The 15,189-nt window shown below is 36.6% G+C and overlaps 1 long non-coding RNA gene across 8 annotated transcripts in view; it reads right to left on the bottom strand.

Moving 5' to 3' along the window:
* Positions 1–15,189, bottom strand: part of LOC125126158 (uncharacterized) — a 150,074-nt gene that overhangs the window by 47,824 nt on the left and 87,061 nt on the right. For 6 of the 8 annotated variants that reach the window (XR_007134519.1, XR_007134521.1, XR_007134523.1 and 3 more), the window contains exon 4: positions 6,196–6,271. The exons of the other annotated variants lie outside the window; for them this stretch is intronic. This is a non-coding gene — a long non-coding RNA (uncharacterized LOC125126158). The remainder of the gene's footprint in view (positions 1–6,195; positions 6,272–15,189) is intronic. 8 annotated transcript variants of the gene reach the window in all.

Here is a 15,189-nt window from a genome sequence, read left to right as displayed (position 1 = left end):
TTAAGATTTCTCACAAAATAAAAAGGGACTTAAAAAAATAAGTGTACTAAAAAGTGCTATTATTTGCAGCAAGACAACTCATAACCATGTTGACTTAGGAAAATCTTCCAGGATTTATTTAGTCGATTGTAAGGTAAACTCACAAGGAAAGGAAAAATGCTTTGAGAGGTTTTCTGGGGTTTCCTTTTAGCTTGTTTGCTTCTTTGCCTATAAAAATACTTTATATTGTTTTTAAGGACACACTATAAGAAATTGTTATGTTTAGAAAAGAAATCCATCTATAGGAACTCATATTTAATTTTAAAAACAGGTAAACAATCCTATAAACAAAATCAATGATTTCCCCAGGTAATTTTTGGAAATAAATAAAAACAAATCAACTCTGGTCGTCTCATTTGTTGCTTGAACATGAAAGATCAAGGCATTGGGATTTTTAAGAGCAGTTGCATTATTACTTTGGACTTCACAAATCATATACAATAACTCATGATTTAGAAAAGAACTATTGAGTCATCTAGCTAGTCTCTTTTAAGAGGAGCAGTTGAAACAATCAGCCTCACTTCATGCATGGGAGAGAATTCTTCAAACACTTCTTCTTAAACAAATCTTTAATCAGATAAATGACAACTTTGTTTAAAAGATAAGTGCTTTGTACTGCTCCAGTTCTTATTGATGAATTTCTCTTTCTCAATGTTAAATTTTGCTGTGTCCAATAAATGCCTGTAAATTTACTTTTTATAGTATATATATTAACTGCATCAATTTAACCAAATGCCAATATTTCAACCCATCTGACTTTCAACATGGCATGCTGGTAAATACTTACAGAAAAATGTTTCTGTACATATTGTTTCCAGCTTGAGAGGATTGATATGGTTGCACAAATGTAAGCCTAACTTGGAAGTTTAATGTGATAAGCAACATTTCTGGGCACTTTTTGATTGCACCAGGGGTGATTTTTGAAAAGTCTGTGATAAGTTTATTAGTCATTTGGTAAAAACAATAATTTCAAAAGACTAGAGAAAAGGTGGAATTATTAATAGCAAAAAAAAAAAAAAACAGAGAGAGCTCATTTTAAAGGCACGTTCTTGTTGATTTTTATTGAAAACTAAAAGCAAAGCCACCTTTAGCTCCAGACCTACTTCTTCATTCTCATTGAGTGAATACAGAAATTTCTATATGGTATAATTTGAGAAGCACTGAGCACCTTCAACTGGCCTTGTCTTCACCTTCCTGACTAAGACTTCAAGACTTACAGGGCATTGGCAACTACCATTTAAAGGCAGAAGTTCTCTGACAGGGGTAATGCGTGAAATCATTATCACATAAGATTAGTTCTGAAAGATAAATTGTGGCCTTCTAGTTCATTCCCTAGCAAAACAGGAGCCAGAGCAGTTGGATATGAAGAGGGTAGGAGAAAGAAAAGTCATCGACTAAAACACCCAGCCATAACAATCATCCAGTGAATACCTACTGACCTGAATCAGCTTGAACAGAGAGCAACACACTTTACCTCTGGAACCCTGTCAACAGGTAATGCTTTGTAGCTGAATCTCTAGGGCAAGTTTGAGGCCCAGGGTAAAGGAAGTGAGCAAAAACTGCAAAAAGGAAGTGAAAAGAGTATCCACTTCCATGTCTGGATCATTAAAATAAAGCAGGGGTGAGGAAATACGAGATGCTGTGTGAATACTACCCAGAGATATGCCTCTTCTTCCCCAGTCTTCTCCTTAGTGGCTGATAATTCATATGAGAAACCCATGAAGGTTAAATTGACATGTAGAATTTTTACAGAAATTTTTTCACCTATCCAGGTAGATTGTAAGTATAATTCTCACATCATTTAAATAAAACAGAATAACAAAACTCCCCTTTTGTATCTTGAATCCATGGGACAATTTAGCTATGATTTAAAAAAAAAAATGGAGCCATTTTTTTGTCGTTGTTGTTCAAGCTAGCAACTTGAATAATCACCACCAAATATAAGATTAAGCCAATTTTAAACTTTTCAGATTGTCCAGAGCTTGAATTTCAAATCTGCAATAAGGCCCTGATGGCAGAATATATCTTATATTTCGCTATCTGGTCATTTTACCCAAGCTAATGAATATTTTAGAGTTTAATTTTATACTTATAACAATTAGCATGTATTTTTCTCCAACAGGGTATCAATAAGTTTCTGCCTGTGAATTGGCAAAATCACAATTCTTCTCTACTTTTTTGCCTCTCAATAATTTTTCAACCTAGCTTTGCTTTTATTTCTTGTGGGAGAAAAGATATTTGTTTACTCAATGCAACAAGATCTAGGGATTTGTAACATGGAAAACTGAGCAAATGTTTCAATGTTTCCAACAGTAGTTTTCAGAGGGTAGGATCATGCACCTGTGTTTAATCAGAATAACATCACAGAAGCGTGGGATACAAATGTCAAGATATTGCCTATGATGCAGTGCTGCCTGTTGGTATCCACGACATCCAGAGTTCAAAGGGAATATCCACTAGAAACAAGCTTTCCAGAAAAGTCAGGGACTTCTGGATAATATTTAAAGCATGGCTACTCTTGACTTAAAATGACTGATCACATATCCCTGATTCAAGATACCCATTTTTCGGCGTTATCGCTATGGCACAATGGGATTAATGGTGTCTCTGGGACACAGGTTTGACCCTGGCACAGTGGGTTAAGGATCCGGTGTTGCCATGAATGCATCTGGCCCCTGGTCCTCCCTGGTCTGGTCTGGGAAATCCATATTATGCAGGGCACTCAGAAAAGCCAAAAAATAAATAAATAAATAAATACAAATTTCTCACAGCTATGGTTTCCCAAATCAGGAAGCAACTTTTAATCAAGGTATATTTTTAATATGGTGATTTTTTTCTTTTTTGGAAAAATTATTTAATCAATGGTAAATCTTAAATGATCAGAGGTTCTTTAGACACAAGATAATAGGTATTCCAACAAATAAATGCAAGGTGAAGCATAAAAATCGTAAAACCTTATGAGAGGACCAATATTTGCCCTGATATTGTAAAACCTTAGCAAATGAAGAAAAAAAGAAAAGGGAAAAATCTGTACATGGTAATGATCTTAGCTATTAGACACTAGATCTATGTTTAAAAGCATGTGGAATGCTTCTCCAGACTAAATTTAGTGTCCTTGTGGGGGAGAAAATTTACTTGTTATTTATAAGAGCACCCGTGTGTGTTTGTGTGTGTGTGTGTGTGTGTGTGTGTGTGTGTGTGTGTGGTTTCCAAGTAATTAAAAGCACACCAGAAATACCATATCTACAATATGACAATTACTGTTTTCATGAAAGATAAATGATTACATGTGGTCCAGAGTGGTGATAGCAAAAAGAATTTTTTTCACTAAAAACATGTAGTTTGACCTGTTTTGATAGATTAAGGGGAGGCTTCCAATCTGAAATTTTTTCTTAAGTCAATCAAGTAGTTCTGAGGCTGTAAGTTGAGCACTTTGGCAATGCAAGAAGACGCAAAAATCTGGTTCATTTTATAACAAGAAAAATGAGGTCCAAAGAAGAGTCATTTGCTTTGCCCAAGGTTACCTGATTAATTTGTAACAAAACCATAGGTAGAACCTAGGACTTCTTTTTTCCAATGTAATGATTTTTTTTCAGGGAATAAGAGATTATTTCCTCCCATAAACATGATAGGATACTGTGGTTCTGGACAGCTTTGCCAGAATCTACAAATGGAGCCCAAGTCTCAGAGGAGTTTTGAGACAGCACAGCTCAGTTCCACCACAATATCTGAAGTGGTTTCTCTGTACTCTTCTGGCCACAGGGCAGAGAGAATGTCTACATGATTTTTGTAGTGGACCTGGGAATGTTTGCATTAAAACACAGTGTTTTAAGCAGTTAGGGAAGTCTTTAATAAGTTAGAGTCGTATATCACTTTTGAGAATTGGAAGAGCTTTGTGCAATAAATTTCATTTCATTCCCTCCATTTGTAGAGGAGGAAGATAATGTCTGGGAAAGTTAGATGGCTTATCACATGCTGATCAGTACATAGTCAGGACTGATATAACCCCCTGTTCACTGCTTTTCATGACACCACATAGCTTCATCATGAATTATACCCAGGAAATGGAAAGATGCAAGGATGAAATAACCTAAGACAGCTTTCTATAAGTGATTTCTCAAGCAACACAGTGAAATGGGTAATGTTTGTCCTTAAGCCTGGCTAATCTCTATCCTTGTCCCTCTTGGTGGCCTGTGTCCTCCCTTATGGGCCCTCCCCTCTCTCAAAATATACGATGGCTCAGCAGTAACAAACTGACTAGTATTCATGAGGAGGCAGGTTCAATCCCTGGCCTCACTCAGTGGATTAAGGATCAGGCGTTGCCATGAGGTGTGGTGTAGGTCACATATGCAGCTCGGATCTGGCATTGCTATGGCTGTGGTATAGGCCAGTGCCTGGCTACAGCTTCAATTCAACCCCCAGCCTGGGAACTTCCATTTGCCACAGGAGCAGCCCTAAAAAGCAATACATATATTTTTTCATATATATATTTCAGTATATATATATACTTTAGGAGAGTTTTGACAAGCTATCTTATGTAATCTTAGCAAAGCTATTTGGTAGGCATTAACACTGCCATTTAAAGATTCAAAAGTGAAAGGTGCCTAAGGACTGAGATACTTCTCTGAGGTGCTACAGTTTGTTAAGTGGTAAGCAAGTATTGAAACCCAGAACTGTCGGGATTCAGCACTTTTCTTTAAACACTGCTAATTAGCACTGTATCTAGAACACAGTATGTGTACAATAAATATGAGCTATGGGAAAATAAGGAAAAATGGTATGGATATTAGAAGGGAAGGAGGGAAGACAAAGGGGGAGAGGGAGACTGAAAAGGAGGGAAGACAAAGGGGGAGAGGGAGACTGAAAGAGGGAGGGAAGGAAGGAAAGATGGAAGAAAGGAAGCGAGGGAGGGAAGGAAGAAGGGAAGGAAGAATCCTATTAAGACTAAGCTGTGATAAATAGCATTTGAACCTGTTACCTTTCCATTTGCATGTGAATAGGAAAAATCATGAACTGAAGAAACAAATTAGGCATCTCCCAGAAGGGTGAGAAATTTGGTCAAAGAAGATAAAGATGCCCTAATATTGCATGGCGGCCTTTTCAGAGCTTAGCAGTTACAAATGCATGATAAAATAGTTCTATGATTATTTCACAGAGGACTTTTCATGATGCAGCAAAATTTTCAACCCTGTTTCTTCTCAAAGACCACAGACAGAATGTTCCACAAAGTCCAGGGATAGTCCCTTCCCTTGGTTTCCAAATACTTAGCTCAGGGAGCTTCAAATGCCTGAGGTGAATAGTGAGAAAAGTGGGTTCAGATATCCTGATCCACTGGTTGCCCAGTGGAGACCAGGGCAGGCAAACCTAGAGCTAGAATGTAGATTTTACAGAACTCATCTGCAATGTCTAGATATGGCTTAGACTTCTAGGTTCTAAGGGGGGTTTCCAGAAAGCCTAGCCACGGAGTCAAACCCTGTTCCTGGAGATTTCACTAAGTTCCTCCCTGTTCCCTGTTCATGGTTCTGTCTGTATGAGAAGGCAGGGGAGGGACAGAAGAGACAGCACCAGAATACAGAGGTTAACAGGGGAGGGAAAAGGAGAAGGACTGGGACATTTTTCTAAGTCAACTCAAGTGAACCATTCAAGGATCCCAAGGTCTGAGGGCCCTTCAAATCATTCTAATGTCATTTTCCTCATCTTTTTAGAATACCTATAGTCCATCATCTAAGAGTCAAAGGGCCAGGTTCAAGGCTCAGCACATTTTAACTATTGATCAAATGGTCTTGGAGAAATCACTATAATTGAACCTCAACATCTCACTTATATTGATGACAATTAATAGTTGTGTGACCCACCTAACTTGATGGATATAAAGGGAAAAAAGCCTTTTATACTGTAAAATATTTCATTGCTGTGATTGTTATCATTGCTTTATAATGCAAATGTTCCCTTGTGCTATTTGGCCTTTGTTATTTCTTTTCTTCCCAAATTGTGATACTCAGAGGCCACACCTTAACAGTGATCAGAATGGCTTATTATACTAATGATATACCCTAATGCCTCCCTAACAGTAGTTGCAAAGGCTGTTTCTATAAAAATAGAATCGTAACTTTCACCTACTTCAAGCAGATGCCACCAAACAAAGGTAGAACCTACCTATGCGTGAATGTATAAGTTTCAAAACCTCAGGACCGGACAGGACAGGACACATATATTTTCAATAAACTATTTTCTAGGAAAAAAAGTTAAAAACAATAAAATGCAAAATGTAAATAGTTTCTACTTATAACTACACAATATATAAGATAGGTCAAGGATTAAGAAAAACAGGACCTCCAGACAACAAATGAGTATGCATGTATACATACGGACTTTTATACCACCTTAACATGTGCATATTCAATTTAAAGGTAATAAATGTAACACAGATTGCAAGGTATAAGAAGTTCATTTTTAATTGTTAACTATTGTCCAACTTTTTAGGAAGTAGAATACGAAGAGACAAAACGTCTTTAATATTTCAGAAAGCACACCACAGCTCTAATAGGTAGATTAAGTGGCGGATCATTAAAATTTGGAGATCTTATTATGTGTATTGCTGTTTTAAACGTTTTTCTATAGAACTCCATTATTGCATGCATGCCGGTGAACTTTAAAAAGAGAAGGAAGAGTTTAAGCATTAAATGCTGCAAACATTTAAATAAATATAACATATATGTACACATATAACTTGCTAGTAGGTATATATCACTTCTGCCTGATGATTTTCTCTCTCCTCTCTGTCTCTTCCACTTCGGCACAATACAACAAAACACTTTCTACAGAAAAACAAATGACACCATTTTCCACTTTCGCATAAGGTATCCCCCAAGGGGTAAAACTAATGTACAAACACTGCGGGGCACCATGGGTGAGAAATGATAACTCATTGGTAGCAGCCTAGAGCTGACAGGATCCAGGGTTACCTAACACAGTGAGGCCAGAGGAAAGGGAGAAGAAAAGTTGAGGCAAGCGGGGTGGTCTTAAAAGCCAGACAAAGTGATAATGGGGTCCACGTGAGGAAGATTAAACAGAAGGTCTGGAAGGATGAGGACTGGAAGGCTTGGTGAAAATGAGTTCACAACTAATACAAAGGAGTCACAATGCTGCCTCTATGCAAGTGCTAGTGTGAAGCGCCTGATGACTTACTTAGGAAACTAGACAGTTGCCTCCGTGTCCTCAAGTGACAGACCATGTAGTCTATGATAGCACTCTCCACTGTGCAGCCACGGCAGTGGGTGGTGGCATGCCCTCTCAGACTTCTGTGCTCAACTTCAATTATTTTCTGGCTACTGCTAATTTGTATCCAAACTGAATTGTTAGAAAATTTTACAAAGTATTGTTGGGAGAAATCTAAAATGGTATTTCCAGAAATCTAAAATGAGAATACATTTGACCTTCATTTTAAGAAAAAAATATATATTTCAAGAAAAACTTCAAAAAGTTATAATAAGTTTCCCTCTTAAAATCTCCAGTAACTAATTTTAACAGTGGCTTTCATATCTTTCTCAGTTGGGCATTTTGTTTTGCTCAAAATAAGAAATAACTATACTTCTTTTCTAATAATGTCAGGAAGTTTCTGTTATTGCCCAAAATTTTGAAAGTATTTCACTATAGCCTAATTTCCTTCTTCATTATACAGCATAAAGATCAAGAACCATAAAAATCAGTATTTTCCTGATGACTTCAATCTTCTTCCTATTTCATAAAGGAAAGGAAATGAAGGGAAACTACCTCTCAATTTTCCCCAACCAGTTTGCTTTTGGATATTCAGGCAACTAACTGTTGGCTGTTTTACTGGTTTGAATAACCCAACAAGGTGCAAGAGAATCTAGCTTCTATGTTAGAATCCACATCTGCTTATGCTAGAATGAAAACCCATATGAGAATCAATGGAGCACATGGAGAGGGTCTAATTAAATCCCTATGCCATTTCCTTTAACACTGTCAAATTGAAATTGTAATCGTGTATTCATTCACCCCCAGTGGTGTAGTGGTAATTTTAGAAGTGGGAATATTTAAGCAATAAGAGCCAACAGGGTGTGTTTTGCTAGGATATCAACAAGACTGGATAGCTCCTAGGTAAGCAGCCAATAGTCTGAAAACAAAATCTTTCCTAAATAGTGGGTGAATGAGGAGACCCTTCTCCACAACCACACTAAAGATAAAGACTCAATTCTGTATTAGGAATAAGAACTTATAATAGATGTAGTTATTAGACTATAACATCATACTATTCCATAAAATAATACAAAGCATTGGCATGTTAAATCAAAGTGATAATATGTTCAAAAAACTGAAAATCAAACTTCCAAGATTTGTGGCTTTTGAAGCCACTGTAAAAAATGCAAATACTTGTTCTGTCTACAGTCCTCTTCTTTGCCTAATTCTGTTGTTGCCTTAAATGACCCCTAACAAAAATCTAATTGAAAAAGTATGAGAAGAATATATGCTCTGCAACTTGTTATTGGGGTACATTTTTGCCTCATTTTGGAGGACAGCAATACTTTAAGGATGATTTTGTGTAGAACTATACATATATAAAGAACATATAGATATCTCAAACCATGTTCTAAACAGATACATATAGTTACCCAGGATAGTTTTTGCACTATGTTTAATTAACAAATGGGGAAGAAAGGCAATCACATCAGAGAACTACTTTATTGGCTTCATGTAGATTTTGCCTGAGTTAAGAGATCATCAGTCTTTCCAGGCATCAGAAGTATCTCCACATACTTGATTCTAGGCTATAGTGTGGTTTACTCAATCTAGAGGCAATAACCCCTCCCCCCCAAAAAAAACCTGTTAAACTACTTCCTTTGAGATATATATATATACTGACTGGAAAATTTGGTAGAGCCCAATAAAAAAGCTAGCATGATGGCATTCAAAAAAATCTTCATATAATAAAGTCCTCTTTTCATTCACTTTCACTTTATACCCCCCTTTCTTCCTCTAAGCCCAATCCCAAATATGAACACATCTGTAAGGGTGGGTGTCTGGCTGCTCTGCAGATGTAACCAGGCATTAAAGATCACCAAGACGGAGCAAGATCAGAACAAAAGGAAAATAAGGATTCTGCTTTCGCCTACCCCACTCTTTGTATAAAGCCAGCCCCCTCTCTACACAAAAGCCTCTTAGAAAGCTATCCTCAGCCAAGCAAGGCCACCCTCCAAGGTCACTGTGTACTAACAAAGCAACCTCAGAGGAAAATAAAGGGAGATTCCACTGTACTGTTTGTCTAGGGTGTCCTTCAGGAAAGAATTGATAAGCAATGTTGACGTTAAAAAAAATAAAGTAAAATAATTTCTGTATAAAGAATTGTGGAAAACTGAGTAGAACTAGAGGTCACACACAAAAAAAGAAAGAACTGGGTAATGGGAAGGCACTCATCCCACCTTCCTTGCCACTTTGCTTAAGCCCACTCAACTTCCAGTGCCCAGGAATGGGGTATAGAGAGGGGATGGACACTTAGGAGAATGGAAGTCTACTGCTTGGATCAAATGAATTCACCTTTTCCGATCAGATTCACCTAGAATATGAAATCACCCACACCATCAGTGTAGAAAATCATAACGCTAACTCACACACGACATTCTCTACCCTACACTGGCAACATGACTATATAGAGAGTAACAGTTTACAGATAAGTTTTTAAAAGACAAAATTAACAAATAATGAATAAGAATTGAAAACCAACATCTGTCAGTAACAGGGAGAACATACACAGGTTATGACAAAATTCCAGCACTGAACACTTTTAAAAAGAACTTATACGTCTTGGTACTTTTCAAGCACAGGTCAACTTTTGAATCCTAGGGGCTTGCTCTCTGGGCTTTTATTTTGCCTGAGCCAATTTTGACCACACTTAAAAAGAGCGCATTGCTTTCTAAGAGCATATATTTCCACTCTTCAGGATTAGTGATAAATTGCTAAAATTTTGCAAGGGAAAAAAAAGTTTTAAAACACTTGTTTTTCAATGTTCATGGGTCAGTAAATAGAGGGCTCAAGTTAATCAAATATTGTCCAGTAGACTATACCAGAGGTGTCCAATAAATTACCCTAAATTAAAAGAATCACTTTATGGCTTTATTTCTACCAAAAAAGTGATCAGTTTTACTGAAATAAACATATTATCCCTCAAACTCATATTTTCCTTTTTTGGGGGTAAGGAACCATGTAAATGGGTCTCAAAAAGCACCTTCACTTAAAATATCATAGGATTGCTTTTTCATTTTTGCTAGGTTTTCATTTTTACGTATAACATAAATGTCTACAGTGAAAGGGATGTCTCTATTTAAATAAATGTACTGATTACTAGCATCTTATATTAAAAGAAAATAATTTTAGAGCACCAGATGATTCATTCTTTCATGTATATCCAAAACAAAATGAACCATTTATAAAGACTAAGTATTATTAGCACCTTAAAATATAAGTCAATCTGCTACAACGTAAGCAGGTTAATAGTGAAAAATAATTAGTTATCTAATTGGTCTTTGGCCAGAAAAGAAATGTGTAGAAGACATGCAGGTCTAGGCATTTTAGATCAGATAACACCTGACTTACATTGAGAGAAAAAAAGAGCAAAAACTTGTTAAAATCTCTGCTGTTTTAATTAGAGATGTTGTATCATGAAATACTTACTATTTGCTTTTTTTCCTGCTGCTGGAAAAACACCTGCTTCTCGCCCATTATCTGGTCTTTTCAGTAACCAACGAGTGGAGAGCAAATGTTCATTACCAAAAGGCTTTCTGAATAGCATCGCTTAACAAAACTTTATGCACAGAACAAAGGCTTGATAGAGGAATAATGATCTCAATAACGCTAATAATAATTTTGCTTTGGAAGTAAAATGTTTGTAAGCCTTCCTTTGTAATGTGGGTTTTGTCATACCTGCATAGCCTCACCATGAGGCATGCTGGTAGTTCAACGATAGACTGACATGAAAAGTGAGGTGAGCTGGAACTGTGTTGTGCCAGGCCTCAGAAGATTAATTTAGCTATAGATCTAGCCGTCAAGGAACCAAAATGTTATGTCTAGGAGAGCATTGCAATCTCAGGCATATTCCTGACTGGTGTTACATGAAGGAGGCCATATGTGGGAAGCATGCTCGAGCCTATGCGCAGCCCCAGAAACTGAAAGAGGAATGGTAAGACCTATCTGAGGAAAGCCCCCAGCCAAAGGCTTGGAGTTTGTAGCAGGACCCTATTCCAGCAAACAGAACTGAATGACACCTGGGAAAGTAAGCACAGTCCTGGGATGCACAACCAGATTAGGAGGCATGGCTGCAGCTTGGTAGGTAGTGAATGGTACCAACTCAGGGCATTAAGATTAGTTCCAAGACCCCTCTCTGGCATGGAGCTAGCTTATACTTCTCTTTCACTCTTAGTTCTCTCTAGCTCAAACCAGAACAAAAATGAGCCTACAAGGTAAAGATTTTCCTTATCTAAATTTATTTGTCTGGGTTTTGTTTGGTTAGTTGGTTGGTTGGTTTTGGCCATGCCCGCAGCATGCAGAAGTTCCCCGGCCAGGGATCAAACCAATGCCACAGCAGTGACCTGACCCACAGCAGTGACAATGCCAGATCCTTAACCTACCAGGATATCAGGGAATGCCTCATATCTAAATTTAAATAAGGCTAGAGAAGTTGTGAATCTATCTCTATGAGGTCATTCACACATTTTTCTATCCAAAAAAAGCTAAATTCTACACACACACAGAAGGACTGACATATACACACGTGCCAACACAATTTTGTCAATATAGTACGAATGATTTTCTTATGTTTAGACTTTTCAAAGGTCCAAATTTATTGCTGACTCCCAGCCTTCTTAATTTGTGATAACAACCAATAAATTTTCATTAAGATTAGGAAAGCCACGTTAGGTGAATGACCTTTCACATTTAAGGATACTATTTAAAATGTTCATAAAATGATGGACTTTACTTATAGATGAGTTTCAGGCTTATACTTCATCAGATATTATGAAAAATCAGTGGGGAAATGTAGAGCTGTGGAATAACCAGTAGGCACATTCACATTTCCAATTCTGGGTTTCCTAATTTTAAGCTTTTTGTATCTTGATTTATCAACTGCAAACTGTGAACTTCTCCAGTTGCAATATTTTTTAAACTCTAATATAGAAGGATTTATGTATACTTCTCATTGTTTCATTTATTTAGAAAACACTCTGAAAGAACAATGATGCTGGATTTCAATGTCTGGAGGAAATACTGCATGCATGACATCTGTTTTCCCTGGGGATTTGACACACATTTGCTTTAAAGTACTGGTGTGTTCCTCATTACCTTAGAAACTATATGCTAAAAACAAGACAGTGTTTCAGTTTTCAAGGAAAAGAAAAAATATCATAAATCCCAAAGCCCTTGTCTCTGAAGAACAATAATTTAGGGGTTAAACTTTCAAAAAAGAAAATGCAAATGATCATGTTTCTAAATGGCCCAACTTTTTAAAAATTATGTGTAAGTTTTCTATAGATTTCCATACATGCAAGCCTTCGTTACTAAAAAATTATCCAGAGCTAGAAAGAATGTGTCTTTGAAAATGAAAAGCTAGAAGAAATAAGATCTGAATATATAGTCAAGTCATCAATTTAAGATGTTTGAGGTATTAATCCTCTGGAAAATTACCTGGCTTCCAGAAGCAGTGAATTGCTAAACATTTTTGGTGGCTACCCTGGAATTTTGCCCCAAACTGACACATGCAGTTCCAGGACTAACACAGAAATCTACCATTCTATACCATTCTACACTATTCCAGCTGGTCTGTAACATCCACATCTATGAAGAATTCTCCTTAATTAAAAACATATAAAATACCCGAAACACTTTCATGATTCTCATTCAGTACCTGGTCAACCAATTTGCATATTAAAGAATATCCCCCCCCCAGGTCATCTGAACTTAAAAACTTTTGTCAAGTTCCTTCCTATAGAAGGAACACAATTCAGTATGATAGCATAAAGAAGAAAATACATTCAAGTTGAAATTCACACATCACATGGGCAGATGAGATAAAATCTTTTTTTTTTTTCACTTTGTCCATTGCCCAAGATGACCACATCAAATGATCAGATGTTACTCTGCAGCATGAGAATTTGATGGAGCTCTGAAATCAAGTATCTCAAATCATTCCCGGAGTCCAGACAATGATAATAAACATCTCTCCAATAGGACCTATTAGTAAGCAAGAGCTGCCTCATATCAACTGAAAGGAAAACTGTCTCCTGAAATTACAGGGCAATTGATATCAACATTTGCTTTCTCCTGGCACCATCTTTGGAATCTTGGATTCAAACCCTTGACTCATGCATCCTGGTGCACTTAAATGAAACTCAAAAGACTTTTAAATCCCCTACTCAGTGAATTGATTTAGTAAATTGCAACCATACACTTAATTAAATGCAAGTCACAACTTAATTTGGAGAATTAGAATTAATTTTACATTGATTACAATGTCTTTTCCTATTAAAAATGGAGACACTGGAAGTTTCTACTATAGCACAGTGAGTTAATCTAACTGCAGAGGCTCAAGTTGCTAAGGCGATGTGGTTCAATCCTTGGCCAGGCGCAGTGGGTTAAAGGATCTGGCATTGCTGTGGCTATGGCTCAGATTCAATCCCTGGCCCAGGAACTTCCATGTGTGTTGGGGTGGGTGGGGGGTGGCCAAAAGAGAAAATAAAAAAGAGACACCAAGAGAGTCAGATTGAGTTAGGGATAGAGGTTGGAAGACCCTACTAAAAAGACTAATAAAAGTGACTTAAATGTCACCATCTCTCTGCTAAAGTGTGTGAGCGATATTTTCAGTTTGATGTGAGAACTCTATCCTTGTTTTTTGGTATTGAATTCTAAACATAAATTCTACAGTTTTCAGAAAGAGATGATATGCGTGTACTTAACAGCTGAAACACTGATAGGCTTGGAAACCAAAATCTTCTGTTTATCCAAAGGTTAGGTACAGTGTACTCGGCCACAATACAAATGTAGAGTACTCTGTGAGCTTGCCAAAGGGAATCTTTAGGGTAGAACGGTAACTCAGTGCCCACCTTAGCTAGACCTGATTAGAACAGCTGACCAAGTCTAGCTGACTGAGGCCAGTTATTATTGGCAATTATCTCTACTGAAGATGAGATTTAGTAGTTTTTTATGGTCTATGTCTCTTTTGGTTTGAATATTTTCAAATCCTAGGAAACTACAAAAGTATTAAAGTGAGAGTTATTTTATTAATTTAATGAATAAAATAATAAATTGGTTAATAGATTGGTGGAAACATTGCAGAGATGAATGGATAGATGAACTTTCAAAGGCTGTAATTTATAATATAATTTTTATTTAAATAAAAGGCCAAAATGTTTTACTTCTTATTATAGCATTTAATCTGAAATTGTACCCAGTATATTGAAGACAGCTGAGGGAGCAATTGGAGAAATTTTTCCTTAAGAAGCCATAATGACATAATTCATTTCCTATATATTACAGATGTTATCATGGAAGACAAATTAAAGAGATTCCAAGAAAGAAAAAGATGTCATGATTCTAGGTATTAATTCTTCAGTCAGTAAGTTTACCCTCAGAAGACTACATTTGTTTATATTTTTTACAAAACTACATTCCAAATCTCTTGGCTGGATGTACATAGTGCATCAGAATAAGTAACTAGTTCATGATAAGCTAGATTCTCCATACACCAGGATCATCTTCAGTTACAAATTAAGTATCAGTGGAAGTCAAATCAGCAGAGTACAATTTATTAAGCTACTGCTGTGTTAATGCAACTTCCAAAGGTAGCTCATTTACCATCCAGGATTTGATTAGCCCCTAGAAGAACTGGGTTCATTTTATTCAAAAAAGGCTATTTCAAATCATAAATTTCACAAACTGACCCTCAGAAAAAAAAAAAAATCTGTGAATTTAAGTCCACTGGAAATATGTACAATTCTAACACATTCATTTGCCATCCATATTGACACCTTTCTAGTTGTACAAGGAGTTATAAAATATGTAATCCTGCTGTTTTTCAAAGATAAGTAAGGTAATATCGTGGTGAGGCATATTTTGCTCAGGGATCCTCATACCATTATGATA

Source organism: Phacochoerus africanus, chromosome 4 (genome assembly GCF_016906955.1).
Source record: "Phacochoerus africanus isolate WHEZ1 chromosome 4, ROS_Pafr_v1, whole genome shotgun sequence".
Lineage (NCBI taxonomy): Eukaryota > Metazoa > Chordata > Mammalia > Artiodactyla > Suidae > Phacochoerus > Phacochoerus africanus.
This window is presented reverse-complemented; position numbering and strand designations above follow the sequence as displayed.